We start from the raw sequence: 26,276 nt of genomic DNA on the forward strand, positions 1-26,276 counted from the left end.
ACTTCTCTAAAATTATCCTCCTGATCATTTCTAATAGAACAAAAATATATCACAACTTAATCAGCCATACTCCTATTGATGGGCAGAATCCATTCAATTTCCAGTTTCTTTCCACTACAAAAAGAGCTGCCACAAACATTTTTGCACATGTGGGTCCCTTTCCCTTTTTTATGATCTCTTTGGGATACAGATCCAGTAAAGAGGCTAGCAATCACTTCTGTGCCTAGAGCCTGAGACAATAACTCACCTGACTTGATCCCAGGAACTCCATCCCCAGTCTGCATGACAGAGGTCTGAAAAATATCTTTGCAAATTCTTCAAAACTTTCTGGGACAGTCTTTCCATCCTGAGTATAGACAAATCCTGTCTTCCCAATATCTACAGGATTTGTCCACTTTACAAATATTTTCTTTTGTGAATATTTTTCTCTCTGATTATTCTAATTACATAAGAGAGAAAGCCTTGATTTGGTATCAGTCTTTAGTATCTCTCCTCTTTAAATGAGAAAGATATAGGGATAGAAAGGATATAGATCCAGTAGGAATCACAATATTTTTCCCCAAAGAGTTATTATACCATAAATAATACAAGAACCATTATAAGACAATATTTAATAAGTGTAAAAAATATTACAGGCAATAAGTATTATAAGTTCTTATGAAGGAAAAATTCTTTGTGCTTTATAATGATCAAAGACCGCTTCCCTTATCTCTAGGCCTATTTAAAATCTCATTCATAGTTCACCACCTCTCTCAAGTCCCACCTTCATGTAGTCTTCTCAAGCCACTAAAGCTTTTGTACATCTATTCTTCCAAACTCTTTTTATTACATGACTGACCACTTAAATGATTATCATCTTCCATTAGTCATTGTTGTTGCATGTATTAAGCTTATTTCCCCAACTGGATAAATTCCTTGAAAATAGGAACTATGTCTTATTCCCCCCAATGCTTTAGACAGAGTAAATATATATTTGCTGGTTACTTAATAGAAAAAGTAGTTCTGTTTAAGGTGTGCGGTGAAGGATAAACCAATCAAGAAATATTTATGATTATTATATACTGGACAACTCCCTTTACTAATATAAATGGGCACCTGCCTTGCAATTTATGGTCAGCTTCAGAGTTTCAGGATACTGAGATTTGTCCAAGGCCACAGTCATTAGGAGTCGGAGGCAGAATTTGAACTCCAGTCCCTCTAATGGTAAAGCTGGCTTCATACTTTTCAGCAAAGATGGCCCACAACATTTCCAGGTTTGGCCCAAGCTAGATTAAAATGTAATTGGAAAATATTTAACAAAATAAATAAAAATACAATAAAACACAGGTAATATTAACATGTGCTTTTCTAAGTCAGCACATACTTTACAGAGATCTTTATGTTATTTATCAGTTCTCCCCTCCTTTCACCATCCTTCCCTTTTCTATTTGAGTTTGACCCCTCACACCTTCCTTCCTCCACTATACATACCACAGTTGTCTCTCATAAGTAGGTTAAAAAAAATATAAATTCAAGGTCATTTTGGCAAGGAGATAAAATAAGGTTTCATGGAGGAAGTGGTGTTTGAGATAAACTTTTGAAGGAAACTGGGAGATTCCAAGACACCACATTTTAAAACACAGTAAGAAGGAACTGCATTTCAGACACAGAGATCAAGTGTGGAAGGTACAGAGATGGAGCTCCATCTGTAAGGAACAGCAAGGAATCTAGTGTGACAAAAAAATTTCAAGAGAATAATTTCTGAGTGATTAAGCATTTTATCGGACATGTCAACCTATCAAACAGCATTACCTTCCTGATATCATGGTCCTCTTCAGGAGTGAAGGACAGACAACAATTAATTAACCCCAGCCTCAGGGGAAGAAAAAAAAAGAGAGATTTATGTATATATTCATCTCACCCACCAGACATAAGGGAGAATACACATTTTCCCAGACCAGGGCCATACAATGCACCATTCATTGATCTAAACTAAAATTTCTTCAAACTGTTTTCCCTCTCAGTATCAGTTCTGCACTTCCAAGACTCTGAATAAGCTACAGAGGCTGATTTCTGAATGAGGAAGTAGAAAAGGGAAAAAACCTTGGATTTGATTCAATAATTAGTTATTACTACAAGAGAAATAATCATTTCTCTTACCAGGTTGGCTGAATTTGAGAGTAGATTCATGGAAGCATTTTGTAATAGGACTACAGAAGTAGCTGAGGGCAGGGTCATGAAGGGCTTTAAATACCTAACAAGATTCTATAATTAATCCTAAAGGAAATAGAGTCACAGAAATTTAGTGAGCAGAAGAGTGACCTTGTCAGAACTATACTTTAATATCAAATTCGCAGCACTGTGAAGAATGGAGATGGGTAAGGCCTGAAGAAGACAGACTAATTAGAATGCTGGAATTTCCTATTGCAGTAATGTGGATCATAGGATTTAGAAACTACATGTTCTAGGATTCTAGAGGCTTTAAATTAAATTTAAAATTTAGAGATTATCTGACTCAACCCCCTTACTTTATGGACAAAGAATCCAGAGCCATGAAGTTAATCTCACACAGCTAGTAAATAGCAAAACCAAAATTCAAACCCAAATCCTCTGGGATCCAAAACCAGAGGATTCCAATTCTAATAAATCACACACCACCCTCCTAGTATTACTGGTACTCTTTGAGAGCACAGGACAAACAATGACAACAACAATCTGGTAAAAGCTGAGAAGTTAATCTCTCTTCAAGAAATTGTGCTAAATCCATAAACTCCTGGCTTACTATATTATCCCAAAGAAAAGAAAATCAAATCTTTTTGAAGTCCAAAATCCATGATCCAATTTTGGGGGGAGGGAGAGGCTTAATTTTTTTTTAAGTGTTGCACAACTTAGATGCTTCCTGGTCTAATAGGAATGCTAAAATATAAAATCTTTATGTCATGTTAATAGATACAATAACTGAGCTTCCTTTCATTGCTTTGCTTTCTGTTTCACTAGTGATTTTTTTTCTTAACACAACAGATTTTCTGTGCATGCCTTATAATCCTGTCCTAAATTCTGCAGCTACTAATTAGACCGCAGCAGTAAGTAGCCCATTATAGTAAGTATGTCCCAGAGGCTGGTTGTGTGTAGGTATGTGTGTGTGTGTTTAACACAAAATTCTACACTTTCCTTTTATAGACTGGAATCATATGAACTAACATATAAAGCAGCATGCAGAAGCACCATTCATTTGACTCATACATTTGTCCATTTATTTATTATTTTATGCACTTACATATTTCAGGCTACTCTCAATTGTTCTATGCTAAAGCCCAAATCTAAGAGTTTCCAAGAAATGCTTTTTCATTCAGAAGGAATTTCCACATTTCAACTGCTTTTCTTTCTTTGATATTTCCTTTCATTGCAAGGGGCTGGAGGCAGGGGGGATTTTCAGTGTTTCAGTATTTTACAGTGTTACTTATTGAAAACATAAACCCTGCTTCTGATATATTTGGAGCAGAGATTTCTGAGAACAATGAAGGTTCTCAGAAAGATCTGCTATTATTTCCTGTAAGAAATTAAATACAGACACAATTGCGCCAATTGTAACTTGGCCTTTCTCTTTATGTTTTCAGGAATTTTAAAGCTTTTCTTTCATCACCCCAAATGTGTTTTCTAGCCCTAAAAATATTTATACCAATACCTTACTTAGATAAATCTGTGACTTTATAATCAGGTAGTTCCCTCCATTAACCATTGGGGGTCCAGCCAATGTGCCACAGGCCTTTCTCACTCTCCTATGGGTCACTTGGACTATCCACCTGTCACCCCTCATTTTCCACAAATGACCAATCCATCTTTTTTTTTTAATCATAGATTTCTCTGATGAGATGTTTTTACTCCCATTCCCTTTTGATGTTCACTGAAAATTACATGTTATAGTAGCTTGTTCCGACAGTTCGCCATGTCCATTGCTCTCCATATAGTGTTCAAAACTGAGTCATCCTAAATCAGTATAGTTTATTCTACAGACAGACACATCATGAATTGCCTACTGAATGCACACTCTCTCAGTTGGAGAGAAAAAAAAATTGAGCCAACCTGCTCAGACACATGTCTCCCTACTCAGGCAGATATTAAGATGGAGCTGATCCAATTAGAGAAATGAGCTAGAGCCATAATTCCCTGTAACAGCAGTTCAGCACTGAATGAGCAAACCAAGTGATTTTGATATGACGCATAAACCAGTTAGACTCTAGACAATAATTTCTATCTTTTTTTCAGGTGCAGAATAAGAAAATGTTTCACTTATCATCTAGAGAAGTTATTTAACCTAGTCATGAAAACAGACATGGAGCCAAAGGCCCCAAACTGAAAAATCAGGAAATAGACCTAATTATAGCCCAATAACAGTACTAATTATACCCTAATAATAATACCAACAACAATAGATGATGCTTACATAGCACATATTATATGCCAGGCATTTTGCTAAGCACTTTCTAAATATCTCATTCTTATCTTCACAAAAACCCTGGGAGATGGGTTCTATTATTAGCCCCATTTTACCGATAAGAAAACTGAAGTAAACAGAATCAGGCAATTAGTGTTTGAGGTTAGATTTCAATTTAGGTCTTCCTGTGCTCTATCTACTGCTTTACCTCTACCTCTCTAAGTGTAGATCAAATTAGTATCATTTTTCCTTTATTTCTCTTCTTTTCCTCAACTCTTCTATTTGGATTTAGTGGGGAATTGTTTTCTGGGGTTAACTACAAGTATCCTTTTGCTACAGGGGTATGTTTCTGTCTCTTTGGGTTAATGAACCAAAGTAACATGTGGAGATGTGACCACAATATTTAGGCTGGTCAATATTTTTAAGGAAAATGAAAACTTTTAAAGAAAAAGATAAGTTTGTATACTATTTTCATCTGGCATCAAAATAGGATGTAATAGTCAAAAAGCTAGATGACATTTAGATCAAAATAAAATTCTAAAAATAAAAAGTAATCATATTTGGGAGTCTGTTTTAGTTGATATGACTAAGGCAAACTAGGCAGAGATCACATAATATGACTTGTCACAGTCACAGCAGCTTATCTCCGCAGAACCACTTAATCAGTTTGAACTAGTAGTACCGGATTTACCACTGCTAAGGTGTTAAATCAAAGTGACCTGACCCAGGGTGCCTAATATCAGAAGTACCTAATGTTTTCTCATCTGGGTTAATGAGAAGCAAGGCTACTGTGAAAGAAAATAACCCTGCGTAAATGCAAAATCTCCCTCAAGAAAAGAATTTTAGCCACCTGTTAGACAAGATTTTTTTCCTATTGAAAACTGGTATAAAGTAGGCAAAAAAAAATTATCAGAATTAGTAGATTGTTTTTCTATTCTCAATATAGAGGTTTACTTATTTAATTGCCCCTTAAAGAGCTCTTATTACATGAAAAGAGGGTTCTAAAAATCAGATTCACAAATAGAAAAATACATTTATTATTTTAGCAAGCCCCACTAAATCCTGCTAGTCTTTCTAGTCGACTGTGAAGTCAGTAGCAATCTACATAAACCATTAGGTCAATCACAATAATTGTAATACAAGCATAAGCTATTATTTTGCTACTCAGTAAGTTCATAAATATGCACTCAGTGACATTAAGATTCATAGAATTACAGAGTAACCACATTTCAAGTTAGGAAGGAAATTAGTCATTTTAAAGGTGTCATTCATACCAGCTATGGCATCAAAAACAGATAAAAAATTTTAAGGGATAGGGCGAAGCAATTAGTGACTTAACCAGGGTCACACAGCTAGTAAGTGTCCAAGGTCAGATTTGAACTCAGGTTCTCCTGACTCCAAGGCCCCCCCAGATAAAATTATGAAGATAAAATTGATCTTAGATCTCTAGCTTCTCCTTTCTACATCCCTTCCTCTGTATTTCTTTTCCCTCTCTATATGTTTCCCCACTATTCAAACTCTCTCCCTTCTCTTTTTATCAAATCTTCTCCCAAGTAAGAATCTAGTTCTTATTTTACAGATGAGGAAACTGAGACTCAGAGCCATTAATGAATTGTTCAAGGTCAGTAAATTGTTATTATAAACAAGATTAGCACTGCTCATTCTGAATATGGTGAATTTTTTGTTGATGTTATATTACACTGCCTGCAAAATTTCAGTACAGCAATCAGAGCTCTCCTAAAGAATTCTATTAATCAAAATCCTACAGAGCAGAAAGTGGAGCTTTTTAGGTATCTTGTTCCTGAATTACTTGACTTCCCAAGATCTTGATACAGATGTTTTTAAGGGAACAAAGTGTTTCAGAGACAATGTTCTCAGAGATTCAACACATATACAGACCATTGGGCACATCTTGGATATCACCTACACTCTGTGTGTGTGTCTGTCTGTCTGTCTGTCTCTGTCTGTCTCATTAATGTATAATAAAAAAGCATTAGATTTGGAGTTAGAGGCCTAGGCCTCTAATTTAGGACCTTAGTCCTTACTTTGTACCCTTAAGTTAAATCATTCTGTTGCTCTAAGCCTCAGGTTCCTCATATAAAAAATGGGATGTGGTTACATTTGAACTAATAGATCTTTAAGGCCCTTGACTGAACCCCATGTCGTACTACAACTCAGTCCACTGGTAAGCTGGGAAAGGAAGCCAAATATGCAGAAGAAGGAGGGGTTGGAAGAGAAATGTAAACCAGGTAAGGTTTGGGCTGGAAAAGAAAAGAATGACAACAAAGAACAATAAATAATGAATATAAACCCTGGGAAAATGGGATAATGCATGGGAAACCCTGGAAAGACAGAGGTAGCAAACATCCCTTTCCTTATAGATACAATCATTATATGTTATGGCTCAAACTTTTGGAAGAAGTAAAGAGATTATAAATAAAAGTTTTCAGTATCCCATTATTTAAAAATATTACTCTGAATTGCACATATTTAACATATATTGGATTACTTTCTGTCTAAAGGAGGGGGTGAGGGAAAGGGAGGGAGAAAAAATTTGGAATACAAAGTTTTTCAAAGATGAATGTTGAAAACTATGCATAAATATATATATATATATATTAGTCTGAGAAAAAGCCCACAAGGCTCACCTGACTACAAAATGGCCAATAACACATACAAAAAAAAAAAAAAAAAAAAAAAAAAAGATTAAGCAGCATTATCCTAGAGCTTTTAGAAACTGAGGAAAGAAGAAGTAAAAAGGCAGAAACTGAATGAGAGACAAGCCAGATTTTCTTGGAAATCTTTGCCATAGATTATCCCATTCATTCAACAAGGAAAATTGAGTCTTTCTTTGTGGAAATACAATTCTATAATGATAAGAATTTCTTTTATGCTATAATCTTTTAGAAACATGACTATATAAAGGATTTTTTCCTAGATGGAATTTCAGAAAGGGAACATATAAAAGAGGAGGGAAAGGAGACCCCACCCTTCTCTGTCAGTTCAACAATCACACTATCTAGTTGACCTGCTCAACCAACTACTAACAGGTGATGCAAGAAGGATGGAGGGTATAGGTCTCCTTCTCCTTTCCTCCTCTCTTCTGCTGATTTTATTCTGGTCTTGAACAGCCAACCAAAGAGACAAGTTGAGCCCTTTCCTATGTTACAGAAACACTGAAGCATTCTTGCATCATAGATTTGAAGCTAGAAGAGATCTTTGAAACCTTCTCGCATAAAACCTTCACTTTATAGTTGAAGAAAAGTACATAGAAATTAATTTATTTGTTCAAGTCACACAGATAGTAAATGCCAAAGCTAGTGGTTGAATCTTTGACTTTTCATTCAAAATCTAGTGCCATTTTTTAATGTACTTAACTGCCTTCAGAAAGGGATACCACCTGGTTTGTGCTTAAGCCAACCCAGATTGTGAAATTTTCAGAGTGAGCCTTTACAGCTTGGAAATTTGCAGTCACTACAAATAGGGTAATTGTTTTGTAGATCTTGTAAACTTAAGAAAGTGATAGGAAAATGTCACTCATAAAGGTTAAAAGGATGCTGGAGAGCCAGTTGTTAAATTTAATTAGTACCCCACTGGACACCACTATGTTCTGAAAATGCAAATAGAATCTCCTTTGCCATCTCCCTGGGGACAGAGAATGACAGATTTCCAGATGAGGAATAAGGATACACCAATTGGCTAGTGCCCTGCTGTGATAATCTCCCTGCTCAGAAATTAAGACACAAAAGGCAGAAGGCATAATAAAGTACATGTTTGCTATAGCAGAACACTTGCTCCTCAGTCAGAAGATTTGGTTTCAAATGCTGCTTCTGATGCTCTCTTGTGTAATCTAGAAGAGTTATGTAACCTCAGTTTTCTCATCTACTAAATGAGGGCGTTGGACTAGACAGCCTCTGAGGTCATGATCCTATAATCCTCATGATATGTAATCAGTACCTGCCTAAAGCTATCTTGTTATTTTTCTGTGCAAGTATACACCTTTAAACACCACATATGACCCATTGACTCTTCCCACACTACCTTCTTAAATATGTGGATTATAGAGGCTGATGCTCTATTCCCATCTACCCCTCATGGAGGATGTAAGATGTTCAGGGAATACAGGGAATGCTGGTAGGAAGAGCTGGTCAGCCCTCTTCAGAACTCCTCATTCACCTTGGCAGCCCACCTTTACCATTAATAATGAGGTGAATGCTCACTTTGCAGAGCTAGCTCAGTGTTTGTGAGGCTCTGAAGGAAAGTATGGGAGAGAAGTATTAAACTGAAGGTCTACTGAGTCACGGTGCTGACCTCATTGTTATGTACCTGGGAAACCTGGACAGTTTACCAGCACTGTGCCGGGAACTGAATCATTTCCATGTGAATTGTCTCAAGATTCTGAAGACCACCCGGCAGATGCTGTAGTCCTTTCTCAAATCGCCAAGCGCACAAACTGCAGCTGAGAGCAACTCTGGTCACAGTGTTTGGGTGCTGACCTAAAAAACCATTTACTCAAGGGAAGCACCACCTATATGGTGGACAGAAGAGATACAAGGGCACTCTCAAAATCTCTCTGAAAACTTGATTGCATGACATAGGAGACACTGGCACAACACCGCCCAGCATGATGTACCTGCATCAAAGAAGGCACTGTACTTTATAAACAAAGCAGAACTCCAATAGCTCAAGAGAAATGTGAGGTGTGCCTTTTAGAGACAATTCTGCCCCCAAATGTCCATATGGACCATTTGTACCTGGCTTAGGTACTCCACATGGGTACCTAATTTGGCTCTACTCCAAGCTGATTCAGTCAGTCACACACTCAACCCTAACATAGTCATGTCATCTTGGTCCCCTTCCAGCACGAAGAACAACAACCAACTCACTAACTACCTTCACCCAATTTTCACCTGTGGCTCCAAGAAACTGTAGCATATGTAGCAGCCATGCCCAGAAAAACTATACTGGCAGACAGGTAACTCAGGCTGGGCGTACCTCAGAGATCTTAAGCCCATCACTGAGTTAGGATGTCTACCCCCAGCAGGTGATACTTGCCCTGGGAAATGGGCAGGTGAGAACAGTTTGTTCCAAGGGCTCCAAAGGCAGCCAAAGTAAGCATTGTGGAATGCTGAGAGCTTTAGACACCCAAGAAGCCACCATCATTCACTTCTTCCCAGGGTGTCGCCCGTCATCTTGGTTTTTGTCCTGCCACTGGACTTCCATGACTGGCAAAGATGAATTCTGTGCTATTCTGCCTCACTTAAATCCAATTCATGCTCAAGTCAAGACATCACCCATCACCTCATGATTTCATTGGCTACTTTAAGCTGTAACCCAAAAAGAGGATTGCACTAAAAGAAAGTCTATCAATTTCTCTGGTTTCCTATCACTACACAGAATGAGGCATTTAAAAGTTATCTTACTCTTTTCAGTCTTTGTGTAGATATAAGTGCTGAATTAAGGAGTTATTCTGTTGAGTTTTTTCCCTTTTAAAGAGAAAAATATAAAATGTAACGTGTACTATATATCTATAATAAATAATAATCTATATCTATAATAAATTTTATTATAGATTATCAAGGAAACACAGTAAAGAGCTGGGCTCTGAGTTCAAGTGTGGCCTTGACTCTGCAAGTCATTTAACCTCTATCTCAGTTTCCTCAACTATAAAATGGGAGTAATATTACATCTAACTCAAAAGGTTGTTGTGATGATCAAATGATATATTTATAAACTACTTAGCACAGTATCTGGCATATAATGGACTCTATAAAAATGATTATTCCTTCTCCCTCCTATTTTATTAAGTCTTTGTATGGTCTTATGGCTCTTGATAAGCTGAAGGCTTGTTTCTCTTCTTGTGAGGACTGACGAAACTCCAAATTACTGAGCAATCTATCTTTTTCTCAGTTAAGGAAAAACGTCATGCAATGAACTATGTGAGCTGGGAGTACTGAAGAAAAAGTTTGTATCCATGTTCTGGCTTCTGTGTCTTTGAAGTAAATACCCTCTTGTACAAGCTAATCAGCGTTAAATTGAAGTCTAGTTCTAAGGACCCATTTGTTAGGGAGTTAGTCATTAGAACTATACTCACATGGGAGCCTAGTTTTAACTCTTGACTGAGCTAAACTGATAGAAATAATTAATATGTCAATATTGGAGACCTTTTCTATTTCTTCACGTCAAAGTAATGGCCCATAGGCCCATCTTGGGCCTCTTCTCCCCAGAACGGAGGAAGCAGATCCCGAAAACAGCGTTTTATAACAGCTCTGTCTGCCTTCTCTTCCCCTTTCTCTCCTGATTTCACAGCTACAAAGAATTCTCAACGTGGAAACTTCCTCGATGCAACTCCTCTCTAACTTAAAGTATTACATAGTGCCTGAGGTACTATGATTTTTAGCTCTTAGGTAACTTAGGTCCCCTTGATTCCAAGGCAACCAGACTGCCTATTGTTATAATAATTGCAATTATCAAAACTGCATGGACGGACAGCATTATCATCATGTTTGTACCCCCCTTCAATAACTGGGGAAGGTCATTTCACCACAGTCTCCAAGATAATTAATGATTCGTAAATGCACGACTAATGTGCTTCTAATGACCCATAAAAAATTTTTTCAAAAAGCTTTTCCTTTATTATAGGGACATAGTGATAATGAAGAGATCATTATGAGCCACATCCCTGCTTGTTGCATTATTTAAAACCTGAATACTTGGAAAGGGATTTTTTGGACTTTTCCCCCTCATAAATAGATATAATTATTGAATTGAGTTTATGCCTGGGAAGATGAAAAAATAAACTTTCAAGAAAACTTACGTGCCTCAGGTTCAAATCCAAGCATAGCAAATTAGGTGGAATGAGGCAATGTGACCCTTTCCATTCTACTTGTGAGCTGTCACTGAGTAACTGCAATGTCTCTTGGATATCTGAGTCCAGATCCAGCCTGATTCAGCTCCCCAGTGTGGCTTGTTTTCTTGTTTGACAAATCCTAGTTTTCATCCCTATCCAAGTCTCTGCCAGGACCCACAGAAACCACTTCTTTAGCAAGTTTGAGACTTGCTGCTCTGTTTTACTGACCAATCTTCCTCACTCTGTTGTAGACATTATTTACATAGCTGGTTTTACCTCCTGCTTTACATACTAACAAAGCTCCTGCCACTACCACACTTCAGACTGTTTTCTTCTTTCATAAATACCACAGGTTTTGCCTATTTGAACCAAGGCTTTCCACTTAGAATCCTTTGTGCCCAATTAAAATGCCTAGCCTCTCTCCCTTCCATGAAGGTGGTGACTATCTCATTCTTACCCCAAGTCAAGTACAGGAGGGAAAGCAAGCCTTAGGAAGTTGAGACTCAATAGTAGTATCATGGCACTTCTAGTTGCTAAAATGATTGGGAACCTGCACTGATAGATGAGCTAGAAATCACTTAGTCAACAAATTCTAACTGGGACAGGTAGATGTTGCAGTAGTTAGAGCACTGGGAGTTAAAAATTGGGAGTTAGTGAAAATCCAGCCACAATCCTGGGCAAGTTCCTTACCCTCTCCCTGACTTAGTTCCCTCACCTGTTGTTATTGTTCAGTCATTTCAGTCATATATGACTTTTTGTGACCCCATTTGTGATTTTCTTGGCAAAGATACTGGAATTACCATTTTCTTCTCTAGCTCATTTTACAGATGAAGAAATTGTGGTGGGAATAATAGCACCTATATCCCAGGGCTTTTGTGATGATCGAATGAGATAAGATTTGGAAACGTGCTTTGCACAATGCCTTCACATAATAGGTGCTGTATAAAATGTTCATTTATTCTCTCCTTCCTCCCATTAAATAACCTTTATATGTAAGACCATTCCAGGAAGAACAGAAGAAATATAAAAAAATAATGCAGTTATCTCTTCCACATCACAACTTTTCCCATCATAGTTTCAATATATTGTAAGTCAACATAAGACTTTGCCCAAGGGAATTTGGGGAACTTTTGTGGAAGCCACAAATGGCATGAGAAGACCAGCAAATGACACAGAGCCTAAGACCAATTTAATCCATTTTTATAATAAGATATTGTAAACATCCCACAAATTAAAGAGAAAATATTCAGGCTTCTTTTCTGATATAAAAAGACCAAAAATTTTACATGACTTTTCCAGATTCGTTAGGAGAGGGGAAACCATGTTCTTAAACCCTAGAATTGTGGAAGGGATAATTTTATTTTCTTTCTAAAAGTGTCCAAGGTAGCTGGGGAAAAAATAGGTAACACATGAAATAGTTAAATAATTACAGAAAAAAAATTATTTTTAAAAATGTTTTAATTGATTTTGTTTATAATATAGTTTCCTTTTATATCTTATCCCTTATATATAGTCTCCTTCTATATCTTACCCTTTTCCCCTTTCAAGGAGCCATTTTACATAACAAATAAGATCAATGGAATAAGTATTGATAAAGGACTTACTATGTATCAGGAACTGTGCAGATACACTGATAGAAATTCTTCAATTGAACTTCACAACAACCCTAGAGGATAAGTACTATTATTATCCCCATTTTACAGATGAAGCTGAATAGGAGGTATAATGCTTTGCCCAAGGTAATATAGCCAGTAAGTATAGATTGATGTCATATCTGAATTCATATCTTCTTACTTCCTGAAGTGACTTACTCTCTTCCCCAGTCAGGAAGAAGCTATTATCAGATAGATCAGATTATCAGACTATCTAGAAAGGGACTCTTTAGCAAACCCCAGTGTCCATCCCCCGATCTCTGGGTATCTTCAAATAACCTTTTGATATATTGATTAGCATATCTTTAGCCTGGTACATTCCAACCAGCATCATCACTCCTCCCTCTGTGTTCCTGCCTTTACTGCTCTGGGCTCTCAGAGAAAAATCCCCAAAACCAAATTTCCCCTATAAAAGAGCTGCTTATCACTTCCTAACTGTGTGACCCTGGGCAAGTTCACTGCCTCAGCAAAAAAAAAAAAAAAAAAAAAAAAAAAAAAAAAAAAAAAAAAAAAAAAAGCTGCTTATCATAAATATCTTTGATAAATTCTCTTCAGGACTAAGCCCTCTATGAGATATTCTTCCTCTATCATAGCACTTTCCTTCTCCTTAATCTAGCTAATTTTGGTCAGTCCCACCTGCAAGACAATGGCTTTCTCCCACCTCATGGAATATTTCCTTTCTCCTGGTTAATTATGAGTCCTCTGGGGAACTTGTCTTTTCCCTTAATCTAATTGTCTGCTCTCTCAACTCTTTCATCTTTACCATTCCTAGTATCTATCGTATCCCTTCATTTTGTCTATAACCTCTTCCCTTAAATAAATCAACCTTTAGCCAGAAAAAATGACCATTGTGAATTTATCATGTTTATTTCGAACTAGGTATTGCTATCCCAGCTACATCATTCCTGTTAAAATATTATAGCAATCAGCAAGTGATCTAAATGAAGCCTTGATTTATTATTTTGTTGATTACCTAGATTTGAGAAGATGTTAATAATGCATATTAAACTTAAAAGTGGTTAAATTGCACATTTTTAGAGAATTTGTTAATTAATTTGTTAATTTGTTATTAAATATTTACTAGCACAACTTTGGGTGGGCCCCTTTCATTACTACTCTTGGACAAGGTTATAGAAATACAACCTGAGGTAATATGGCAAGAGTAAAAATTCAAAGGTATAAACTCACCAAGCAGATACTGTTATCTGAGAGAAATGATTATGAACAAACAGTTATTACTGGGATGGGGAGGTTTTTTTTTTCCCTATTTACTCATTGTAAAGGTCAGAGCTAACAAGAAGATACCCTCCTTTATTTTAGGAGGAACCCTACCCAACTGGAAGATTTTATTTCTTATTAAAGGATAAAAAGAACTTAATCTAGGTGAATTCTGGCCCATTAAAATCTATTAGGTAGGATTGGGTAGAAAAAGAGATCCTTTTGTGTTAGGATTACTAAGTGAGAACTGAGGTTGTCTGGATAGTGACAAGGTGAGAATTCAGGTTTTCTGGACAATTACAAGGTGAGAACTCAGGTTGACTTGATAGAGGGGGCAAGCTCATTGGCTGGGGTGGTTCTTCCCAGAAGCCCTTGCATTATCCCACACCCATTCTCTGGGAGGATAAAAGAGACAGCACTGGGCGCAGAGAGCAGATCGGCCTGGAGAAGGATAAGAGCTGGAGGAGATTCAGAGCCAGGATTCAAGAAGAAGACTTTGCATTACATCTGGATTGACGGGGCTCTCTGCAGGAAGGGAAGTCATTTCTAAGGACAAGAGTTAACAGCAACTGCCTGGAGACAACGGTTCACTACAGGAAGAAGAATCTGTCTGAGAGATTTGAGTAGACACAGCAGATCTCTTCCCAGAGAGTGATCCGGCAGCTTCTAGAGACGACAGCTCGTTACACTTTTGCCTAGATTTCCCAAGGGGCTGAAATGAGTCTTTTTGCCCAAGAGTATTGGGAGGAAAGTCCTCCAGCCTCTCATTATAATAAGGCTACTTCTCATTATAATTCATTTTCTCATTAATTGTTAAACAATCAGAGTTGATTTCCAATGTCAGAAACAATCCCTTTTCCAAGGATATTTAAATATTAAATGGCCTCCAAGTCTCATCTTTAGTTGCCACGAGAAACCATTGGCCTCAATTTATTGATTATTTGCTAGCCATAATTAGTAAATTAATTATTAATTACCCAGAAACTATGTCTCTCAGGCTTTTCATTCATATTATATCTCTATCGGTAAATGATATAGTGCTATACTTAGAAAACTCTAAAGAATCCACAAAGAAACTAATTGAGATGATTAAGAGCTTCCTTAAAGAAGCCGGATATAAAATAAATGCACAGAAATCAGCACATCCGAGCAGATGTTCTTTGCTTAATTGTTTCCCTTTGTTACAAGTGAGTATTCAATATGGGTGGGAAAAATGACTGAAATGTAAAATCAGCAGTGAAATTTGAAGTAATGGAAACAACATAAGTTTCATCAGACCTCAAATTGTTTTATAACAGAAGAGTCATCCAAAGTGTTTTAAAAATGGAAAAGTAGATGAAAGGAACAGGCTAAATATGTAAAAACTAGAAACAAACATAGTAAGCTAGTATTTATTAAACCAAGTACATAAATCACTGAAAGAAGGAATCCCCTATTTGACAAAAATTGCTGGGAAAACTGGAAAATATGTTGGCAGAAAGAATAAGCTCCAAATGGTTATGCAAACAGAATATAAAAGGTCACATAATAATAAAAAGAAGAGGAGAGTAACTTCCATAACTGTATAAGGGAAAAATTCTTACCCAACCAAAGCATAGAGATTTTTAATAGGTGATTTTAATTGCATAAAATAAAAAATTCTTTGTCTCCCCAAAATCAATAAAGTTAGAATAAAAAGGGAAAGTATAAACATGGAAAATATCCTGGATAAAAGTTTAATATCCTTTGATCATATATTTTTGTTTCAGTTCTATATAGAATAAATCTATAAAACTGAAGGCAATTTCCAATTGGTGAATTGGGTATATGAATAATATCAATGCATCATAAGAATGATTAGTAGGAAGGACAGAAAAAAGCATGGGAAGACATAGGAACTAAAACAAAGTGAACAGTAAATATGGCTCCCACCAAAAAATGAACAAAAAATTGGCAATTTAATGTTGTATGATTAGGATGACCAAGTTTGTCCTCTGAAACGATGAAAAAATGTATCTTTCCCATCATTTGGAGAAGTGGGAGTCTATGGATGTAAAACATTACATGTGTTATCAAATATGTCAGTAGGTTTTGTTTAATTTTTTTGTTTTAAATTTTTGGTTTATAAAGGAAATATTTAATGGGAAGAAGAGTGGAAGGACATATTTGTAAATGAATGTAACTTAAAAAAATATTTCAATAACAAAAAGAATGAAGATGGTAGTAGATTGGATAACCAACTCTAGAGGAGTGTTTATTTAAAATATAAAAGCTTAACAATTTTTTTATTCTTTTTACATTTTCACAATTTGGGGTACATCGTCTAAAATATACAGAAGAAATTACTTTAGAGTGAGGTGAAGAAAAAGAAAAACTGAAGAAATGGAAAGAAAAAGCTATAGGAACTTGGGCTAGTCCCTAAGTTACTCCAAGTTTCTTTCTTTGACACATAAAAGATAAGGGATTTGAACTAGATGATATCTAAAACCCCATAAGCTCTCAATACTATGAAACCTATGAAATGAGGACAGGAGATAAGCAAAGAATGAGAAAGAATGAAATAATAGGTAGGAAAATTTAGGAAGAAGTCAGAAGGGATACTCATTGCCCCAAAGTAAGATCCATAAGCCAACAAGGATTGTTTACCTGATCCCAGACAGTTTCCCTGCTTAGTCCTGCCCTTACTGTTAAAGTCAGCCCAGGGAGAATGTAATGTAACATGAAAGCATCCCAGAGACCAGGACTGCAAGTGGCATTTAAGCCTCTTTTAATGATGCACATAGTTTGGAACTCACAGGACATTTTCCTTCTCTCCTCATTAACCTGCCAAGATTCTAGCTAACTGTGTGCTCAGTCAGAAGTTGCTTAACAAAGCATTCATGGAGCTGAGAGTGCCAGTTCTCCAAACCACACCGTTGTTTTGGTTTTTGAGTTTTTTTTAACGTGCTTTTTCTGCTCTCATAATAGATTTTTATTTTAATACACCATCTCTCTTAATTACATCTTTGTGTAACTATTAAGAGTTTTAATCCATCATCAGACCAGGGTCAAAATGTGCTAGTGGTTTGAAAAGGTAGTTACATGGAGAGGAAAAGAGGGAAAATAAACTGGGGGATAGCCCTGGAATGTTTCCTAAGAGGCAAAAAGAAAGCCAGAAAAAGGTGATAAGCATCAAGGAAGAAGGACTCCCAGAACAAAAGCATCTACTCTTTGGTACAGTTTTAGGCTAGAGAGAAATGTCTACCTGAAGGAGCAGAGGACTGTAAATGGAGAGAACTTAGCTTTGTCCCAGCTACCAAAATTTCTAGTGAGATATAGATAGATAGATAGATAGATAGATAGATAGATAGATAGATAGATAGATAGATAGATAGATGTGTTTGTTTTATAATAGTGTGCAATGGCATTTTATTTTTTTAAATACTTCTACAAAATATGTATGGAAGAATTGCATTTATTTAACATACATTAGATTACTTATTGTCTAGGGAAAGGAGTGAGGGAGAAGGGAGGGGAAAAATTGGAACACAAGGTTTTGCAAGGATGAATGTTGGAAATTATATTTACATGTGTGTTGAAAATAAAAAGCTATTATTTAAAAAAAGGGGGGAGGAAATATTTCCACATATGGGATTCTGTTGCAAATGCATCATCAAAGTAAATGTCACTTATATATTCAAAGTGAAAGTGCCTCCTTTTGCCCCAGAGACTATCCTATCATGGTTCTTCTCTTATCTCTCTACTCATTCCTCTATAATTTTTATTGGTTTTCATTGAAGTATATATTTTCACACTCTTTTCCTTGAAACTTCATTCAGTCGCACAGCTTGAACCATATCTTCATTGTGGGATAATAACCCTGACCACTCTCCATCTTCAATTGCCTGTATAATATCTCCACTTGGATGTCCCATAAGTATCCTGACCTCAATGTGTCCAAATACAGAACAGGTTAAAAATCATGTTCAAATCTTAGTTCTACCAGTTGCTTCCAGTGGGACCTTGAGTAAGTCACAACTTCTCAGAATGTGCTTCCTCATCAATAAAATGAAAGAATTAGATTAGATGACTTCTGAGGTCTAAATCTACAATCCTATGAGTTTATTTTATTTCCCCCACCCAAAAAAAAAAAAAAAAAAAAAAAAAAAAAAAGAAAATCATACTCCTTTGACCTTTCTCATTTCTACTCAAGACATTCATATTTGCCCAATCTCCCATACTTGACTTTTTAGTGTAATCTCTAATTATTCCTTCTACTTTTCGCCCCATACTTAGTCAATGACAAATTCCTACTTCATCAATAAATCTTAAATTTGTCCCTGCCATCACCCTACAATACAGAATCTCATCATCACCCACTCAGACTGTTATAATCTTCCCATCATCATTCTTCCCTTCTCATCACCTCCCAATCTATCCTTTATGAGGTTGTTAGTTGTTGTGAAATCATTTCAGTCATGTCCAACTTTTCATGACCTCATTTGGGATTTTCTTGACAAACTTATTGGAACAGTTTGCCATTTTCTTTTCCAGCTCATTTTACAGATAAGGAAACTGAGGCAAACAAGATTAAGTGACTTGCCCAGGATCACACAGCTACTAAGTGTTGAACTTGAACTCAGGTCTTCATGACTTCAGGCCCAGCACTCCACCCACTGCCCCCAACGCAGCTGTTAGATTTTGCATAAACTTGGTCCTGTTCATCTACTCAAAACCCTTTAGTGGTTCTCTATTGCCTACTGGTATGCAATGCAACATCCAGTTCATCATAGAATATCATCTAACCTTTCTAGACTTATGTCATTATAGTCCCTTATTCTGTGTTGCACTTTGGCCCAACTGCTCTATTATTTGCCCTCTGCTGACCTGCCATATTTTCCTACTTCTACACTCTTGTTCACGTTAGAAATGTTTTTCCCCAAAGCCCAACTTAAATGTCAACTCCTTCAGAAAACATCCCTTAATTAACTATCCACAAACATTTACTCAACAGAGACTAGAAAACAGGCTCTGAGCTAGGCTGTAGGGAACCCAATACAATAATCTTCCCTGAACTCTCCTCCACCTCCCCTCCTTCAAGCATCACCTAACACTTTGTTTGCTTTTCTGTACTTATCATGAACTGTTTTATATGATTTTATATGTCTGTGGGACTGACAGGTATGGCGTCAACAATACCAAGCCTTTCTGTGTGCTTGAAATAAAGCAACCTTTGTGCTCTTGACCCCTCCTTACAGAGCCTATTGATCAGAAGTATTCCCTAGTTCTCATGTGACTTGAAATTCTATCTCCCTCCAAGTCTAGGTAGAGATGTCCCTTGAAATTATATCTGTACCACCTGGCTGCACCCTCCCTTATTGTAAGACATTTATGCTTGGTCATAGAGGAACACCTCTTCCTATGACTTCCTAAATGATTGCAAAGAGTTTACAAAATAATTCCCCTAAATTAACCTTGTAAGAGAGAATCGAGGAGTATTATCGCCATCTTACAAATGAGGGAATTTTGGCTAAAAGAAAGGTTTTATGTCTTGCTGCTGTCAGTATCCCAGCCAAGATTAGAGATCATTTTTTGTCACTCTATCTAACACTTTCTCCACTTTCATACATTTCTATCTTTCACACTGGTATATGAAAGACTTTAAACACTATCCTTTGGCTCATTCTATCCCCCATCTTTTAAATGGTTTTGATAAAGTCACTTAATTTTTTTTTCTGGAAAAAATATCTCAATGGTTGTGATCTTCTTAAACATTAAACTGAATTTATCTTCTTCCAAAATCTTCCCCTCTCCCTCACTTCCCTCTGAATTCCCTATGATTGAGGGCACCACCATCCCACCATCCCATTGCCCTCTTGTTAGTCTCTCTCTAATTCAAGTTTCTCCTTATTCCAGTCCATCCTCCTCTAGGCTGTCAAATTAATCTTCCTAAAATATAGATTTGATCACATCCTCTCTCTATTCAATAAATTCCAGTGACTCCCAAATACCTCCAGAATCAAATATAAAATCCTCTATTTTTAGTTTAAAGTACCACATAATCGGCCCCTCTCCTACCTTTCCAGTTTTCTTAAACCTTACAATCCCACAATGTACAGTGACATTGGCCTCCTTTCTGCTCCTTAAATAAGATACTCTCTCCAGTCATTTTCTATTATTTTCCTTTTTCATTTTTTAGAGGCCACTGAGGTTAAGTGATTTGCCCAGGGTCACACAGCTAGTAAATGTCTGAGGCCAGATTTGCAATTCAGATCCTTCTGAATTCCGGGCCAATAATCTATCACCTAGCTGTACCTCCAAGCATTTTAATTGACAGGCTTCCATCTGGAATATTCTCCTCATCTCTACCTCCTGACTTCATTCAAATTTCAGCTAAAACCCCACCTTCTTTAAAAAATAAAAGTGTGGTTGGTGTGTGTGTGTGTGTGTTAATAGTGTGTTTATGTTTTGCATAATTGTTTTCATATTGACTCTCCCAAGAGACCATGAGATCCTTGAAATCAGGGACTGTCTTGCTTTTACTTATCTCACTTGCACTTAGCATGGTGTCTGGATCATAGTAGATTCTTAATAAATGTTTGTTGAATGACTGATTTACTGACTTTCAATTTACCACAAAATCCTAATCTGATTCCCCTAGGATAATGGTGATCCTAAATTCTTGAAAGCTACATCCTATTAGAGTATAATCTATAACAGAGTTCATATGCTGTCTTCCAGTAGCATCCTAGTAAGAGATTGATTCTGTTTTCTGAATACTAATCTAACTAATCAAGACAAGTCAAATCACCAGTAAGCTAACCACTAAGTAATGTTTTATTGGATTTTTTTTTTAAATCACAACAACTGATTAGAAAAAGAAAAAGAAAATATGCAGTTCCCTTTCCTTCTGCAGTGACAATATTGGGGAAGTAGGAAGAGGGTCCTAAGAATTATGCAGCTTGTAACCATCACAAATTTTAACTTAACTGCTAGCTCCCTAAGTGTTAGGTTCTTATGCAATGACCAGTGAGGAAACATATTTCTGGAATATCTAAAAATTCTATAAATTTTGACATTCTTGCTACAAATGAAGCTAGAAGAAAAAATTACTACTCAATAGAGGGATAACTTCATTATTCCTTGAAGATACAAAGAAAAGAGTCCAAGTATATTTTATCATATGCCCAAATCTCCCAGAAACAAAATTTCATGCATCATTTGTTCATTCTATATACACACAGAATAAAGTGTGCATTTTTTTATATACAGACACTGGGAGAATTTGTTATTCTTGCCTAAGCAGTTTTATTCAAGAAAAAAAAATGTTTTCCAACGGGATAGGAGGTGGAAGGGAGAGCATGTTGATTTTTTATTTTTTTTTTCAAATAAAGAGGTAAAGGCATATACTGTCAGATGAGATCACTCTTATCCATATTACTTAACTGTTTTATTTTGTTACAAGAGACCTCTCATGAATCAGGAGTAATCTGTAAATGTTTATAATATAAAAACCAAAAAATACCAATAAACTTAAAAAGAAAGAATTTGCCAATGCACTCACTCCAAATCAAATCATCATATATTCTGCTATTTTGCAACTTCATTGCAAAGGTGGAAAAGATGAGGATAAAGAAACACATATGAGAAAGCATACTCCAAGAGAAAGAAATAAGAAAGGTCAAAGATTTGTAGATTATAAAGAAGCCTCAAATCTCTATGTTATCTCTTTAAAAAAAAAAAAAAAAAAAAAAGCAATTGATAGATGTTAGGAATGGTGAACCTCAATACCACAAAGAATGAAAATTATTATATTTTGACAGACTAAGATTCATTATTGATGAGAGAACTATCCCTGAGCCAGTTTTGTGTGTAATCAATCAACGCGGGGCTAAAATCAAAGAAGAAGGAAGAATAATAATGAGGAAAAAGATATAGTATACAATTTAGAATCCGATGTTTTTGTTCAGTCATTTTTCAGTCATGTCCAATTCTTCATGATCCCATTGGGGATTGTTTTCTTGTCAAAGACACTAAAGTTGTTTGTTCTTTCCTTTTCAAGACAGAAAATAAAGCAAAAAGATTTAAGTGACTTGCCCAGGATCACATAACTAGTAAACTTAAACTCAGGAATACAAGTCTTCTTGACTTCAGGCCCAGCACTGCTTCTTTAGAATCCAACGCCCAATATCCAATTAACATTTATTAACTACCAAAGATAGGCTAGATGCTATGCTAAGAACTGAAGAAACAATTAACAACAGCAACAAAAACAAAAACCCAGAACCTACCTTCAAAGGGCTTACAGTCTAGGAGGGGGAGGCAAGACACAAAAGGGAGGAATGGGTAAGAATGAGATGTATCAGGGATACTCAAACCAGAGTCAGAGCATCAGATGAAAAGTGGAGGGAGCTGAAAGGCCAGTGGGAGCATTTGGAGAAGTTTAGGACTCTGCCCTCCAGTCAAAGGGAAGAGAAGGCTGAAGCAAGTTTTGTCACTCAAAGCTTGAGTTAGCAGTGTGGTTAGGAGATCAAACATAAGGAGCTTATCCTGGGCCTTTTTTTTTTTTTTTTTTTAGGACCTGTACAATTTTTATTGGGACAGTTCAGATAAGCAAACAACCCTAAAGTCTACATACTTCCTATTAAGCCTATCCAATCAACAATAAAAAACAAAAGGCATAAAATATTGATAAATGTGTGATTTTAATAAGTTAAAATATAAAAGGTTCAGAAGTCCTATTGTACCTATGATGTGGATCAAACCAACTTAGAACATAAGTCTTCCTATGGCAGGAAATTTGTTGTGTGAATGTTTTGTATAGTATTTAGCTTAATGAGAGATTCAATGTATATTCCAACCTAGCAGGACACAGATAAGTAATGAACTAAAGGGCTTACTACCTAGAAGAATGAGACAGGTAGGCTGGGATTCTTCCAGTTTATTCCTCAGCCTGTCAAAATCCTGGTATCTTTGATGAACTAAATATCCTGGCAAGTCAAATTCTATCTGACTGGTCTTTGTAGTAATATCAGTCTCCATTGTACATCTGAACTCAGGAAGATAAGTCTTCCGGATTCAGGGCTCTATCCACTATGCCCTCTAGCAGATTAACTCTTACCTTCTGCCAGAGGCCTTTCTATATCTCCTACCAAACCCATCCCCAGTCCCTTTCCTCGGAGATTACTTCATGTTTACCCTTTATATGTCTTCTATATGCATAGTTATTTGCATTTTGTCTTTCCCATTATAATGTGAGTTCTTTGTTGGCAACACCCATATTTTTGCCTTTCGAACACTTAGCACAGTGTCTGACACATGAGAAGGAATCATCCATTGCTTTTTGACTGACTTGTTTTTGGAGGCACTGTAAGACAGATCAATAAAGTAAAGCAACGTATTACCCCCACAAGCTAGGGCAGAAAAGATTCACACACAAATCTTATAATTCTAACTAAAGGCCTAATAGAATTCCACAAGGAGGATCCAGGAAGGCTTCATTGAGGAAACAACTTTTCTGCTAAGCTAGACCTTGAAAGGAGAGTGGATTTTAATAGTCATAAATGATGGCAATGTTAGGACTGATGGGGGAAGGAGAAAGACAGGAAAGGCATTTGGGGCCTTGGGAATAGGGTGAGTAGAGCATTGAGACATTGGCTAAGAAGCCTAAACATCAGAAGAAAACAATTCCCAGAAAAAGGAATTTCACACTTTACTGGGACAGTTGGATTAAGCTCTATAAGGAAACTGCATGACTCTAACTATTTAAGTAGCCATACAGGTTTACTCCTCTCTTTGTGGCCACACAGCATAAACCACAGACAATAAACACTGCACGGGAAAACCAGGCAGAATGAAGGGAAATACAACAAATGCAAATAACTCTGATGGAAGTAGCCCTGGGACACATTACCATCATTATTACCCCCGTGAATCAGGGTTTCAAGTACATTCCATAATTAGAAAAGTTGCAGTCTTTGAATTCCATCATCATCCATTTACTCAAAGCACAAAAATAAAATCCTTAGGAGAGCTGCAATTATACTTTCCCTCATCATTTGACTGACTGGCTGCTAAACTCTAGCACCAAAAGTTCAAGATTATAAAATACTATATTCAGAGGTGAGCTTGGACCCAGACTCTGCAGACAGTAATTTAAGCTCTTTGAGATCTCCCTGTCCTTCCACTTCTTGTCATCTTCCCCAATCCAGTCTTTGGTTTTAGCCATTGCAGCTCAAGGCAGTAAACATGAATTTGATTCAGTCAACATTTATTAAGCACCTAATCTGTGTAAAACAGTAAGCTACTTCTTTGAAGTGGGGTAAGGGCATAAAGATGAACTTATTTGTGATCTCTAACTGCCTTGGAGGAGCTTACAATCCAGTATATCAATTGCTACCTCCTTCAAGGAGCTTTTCCTGATTCCCTTGGTTGTTAGTACTTCTGACCCAGATAAACATTGTAGATTTGTTATATATTTACATGCAAGTTGTATGTATGTAAACATACATAGATGTGTATATCTATACATGGGTGTGTTTGCATACATGTGTATCTATATGTATATTATGCACAAGCACACACATTTTAGTATCTTGTACAGGTTTTTCTGAGAACAAGTTGTAGTTTCCTAGTAAAATATAAGTTTCTTGAGGGCAAGGACTATTATCATTTTAATATTTGAATCGCTAGTGCTTACCACATGAAGCATTGAATAAATAAATGTTTATTGATTGATTATTGGGGAAGAAGGGGAATAAGATAGTGAAATATAATTATATTAGAAATTAGTATATAAGTACATAGGAAAAATCTAAATTTCTATGAGATTCTGGGAGTGAGATTCTGAAGAAAATGGCTGCAGAGAGGTCCAGAAGGATGAAAAGTCAGAGAATTTCATATCCAGCAGTGTAGAGACCACTAATAACTTTGGGTTGAATAGCTTTCAGGTGACTGTTGACATTGGAAGCCAGACTGAAAAGGAATGAGGAGTGAATGGGGGAAGGGGAGAGGAAGGAACTAAAAGCAATGAAATAAGACAATTTTTGTTGTTTGTTTGAAGAGTTTGACTGTGAAAAAAAGAGATATAAGATAATAGCTTAAGGGGATAATAGGGTCAAGTGAGAGTGTTTTAATTATGGGGGAGACCCTGGATTGTGTGTGTAAGTAACAGAGAAGGAACTGGTTGTTAAAGAAAATTGGGGATGGGAGTGATTATGGAGACAATTCAGCATGAAAGCCGGCATTCAATAAGATGCTTCACTATTTGATTTGTGGTTCTTGCTTGGTTTGTGAAGTAGAGTCTAGACTAGATTAGAAGCTGTCACATATTTCCCCACTCCAAGTGAAGAAGACTTTAGTGTTACATGGAGGACCTCTTATACTTCTATGCACCATTGAGTGGTCTTTAAGGACAAGCAATCATCCTGATCTATCTTGGACTAGACTCCTTTGACTGTGATGGAGAGATTGAGGCTGATGACTTTGTGAAGTTCTGCTTCAATTAAATCCAATTCACTTGCAAGTCAAGATCTCACCCTCTTGTCATTAGTCCCATTCAAGAAAGAAGGATGAACAATAAGAGTAATAAACAAATTAAACTCGTGCTTTTTGTCTCACTTCAGACTCTTTTAGTCTAAAACCCAGACCAGACCTCCTACAAGCTCCCCACTCAATCACTGCTTATATTTCTCGTTCTGACATTGTTTTGTTGTTAACATCACCTCCTGCCTCTGGCTTGTTGCAACTCTATTGACCTTCTGCCTCATTCCTTATTTTGACTTGCTCTACTGCATTCCTGAACTGCATCAGTGCTGGTACTTCTTTGCTGACCTTCTCCTTATTCTCCAAGTAGGGTAGAGTTCAAGCAGAAACATAAAGCCTGTGTAGCCACTTTTCTGGATAGAACTGAGCTTTGGAGTTTTGAAGGGGCTGGGTTGGATGCTTTTTACTGATGATTTAAGATAGTACAGGTTTGCCCTGCTCCCAGAAAATGCATCCCAAGTTCTAGGGAAACTAACCACTTTGGTGAGCATATATTACAGCAGCCAACAAAACTATTGACCCAGAATACTACTCTGCAGTAATACCTGAGCCACAGGGAGATGCTTCAGGGCTGGGTAGGTGCCTTTATCTGTTGCATGCCTTCCACCCCCATCTAATCTCTCAATTCTACCTTCATAAT

Source organism: Sminthopsis crassicaudata, chromosome 1, assembly GCF_048593235.1.
Source record: "Sminthopsis crassicaudata isolate SCR6 chromosome 1, ASM4859323v1, whole genome shotgun sequence".
Classification (NCBI taxonomy): domain Eukaryota; kingdom Metazoa; phylum Chordata; class Mammalia; order Dasyuromorphia; family Dasyuridae; genus Sminthopsis; species Sminthopsis crassicaudata.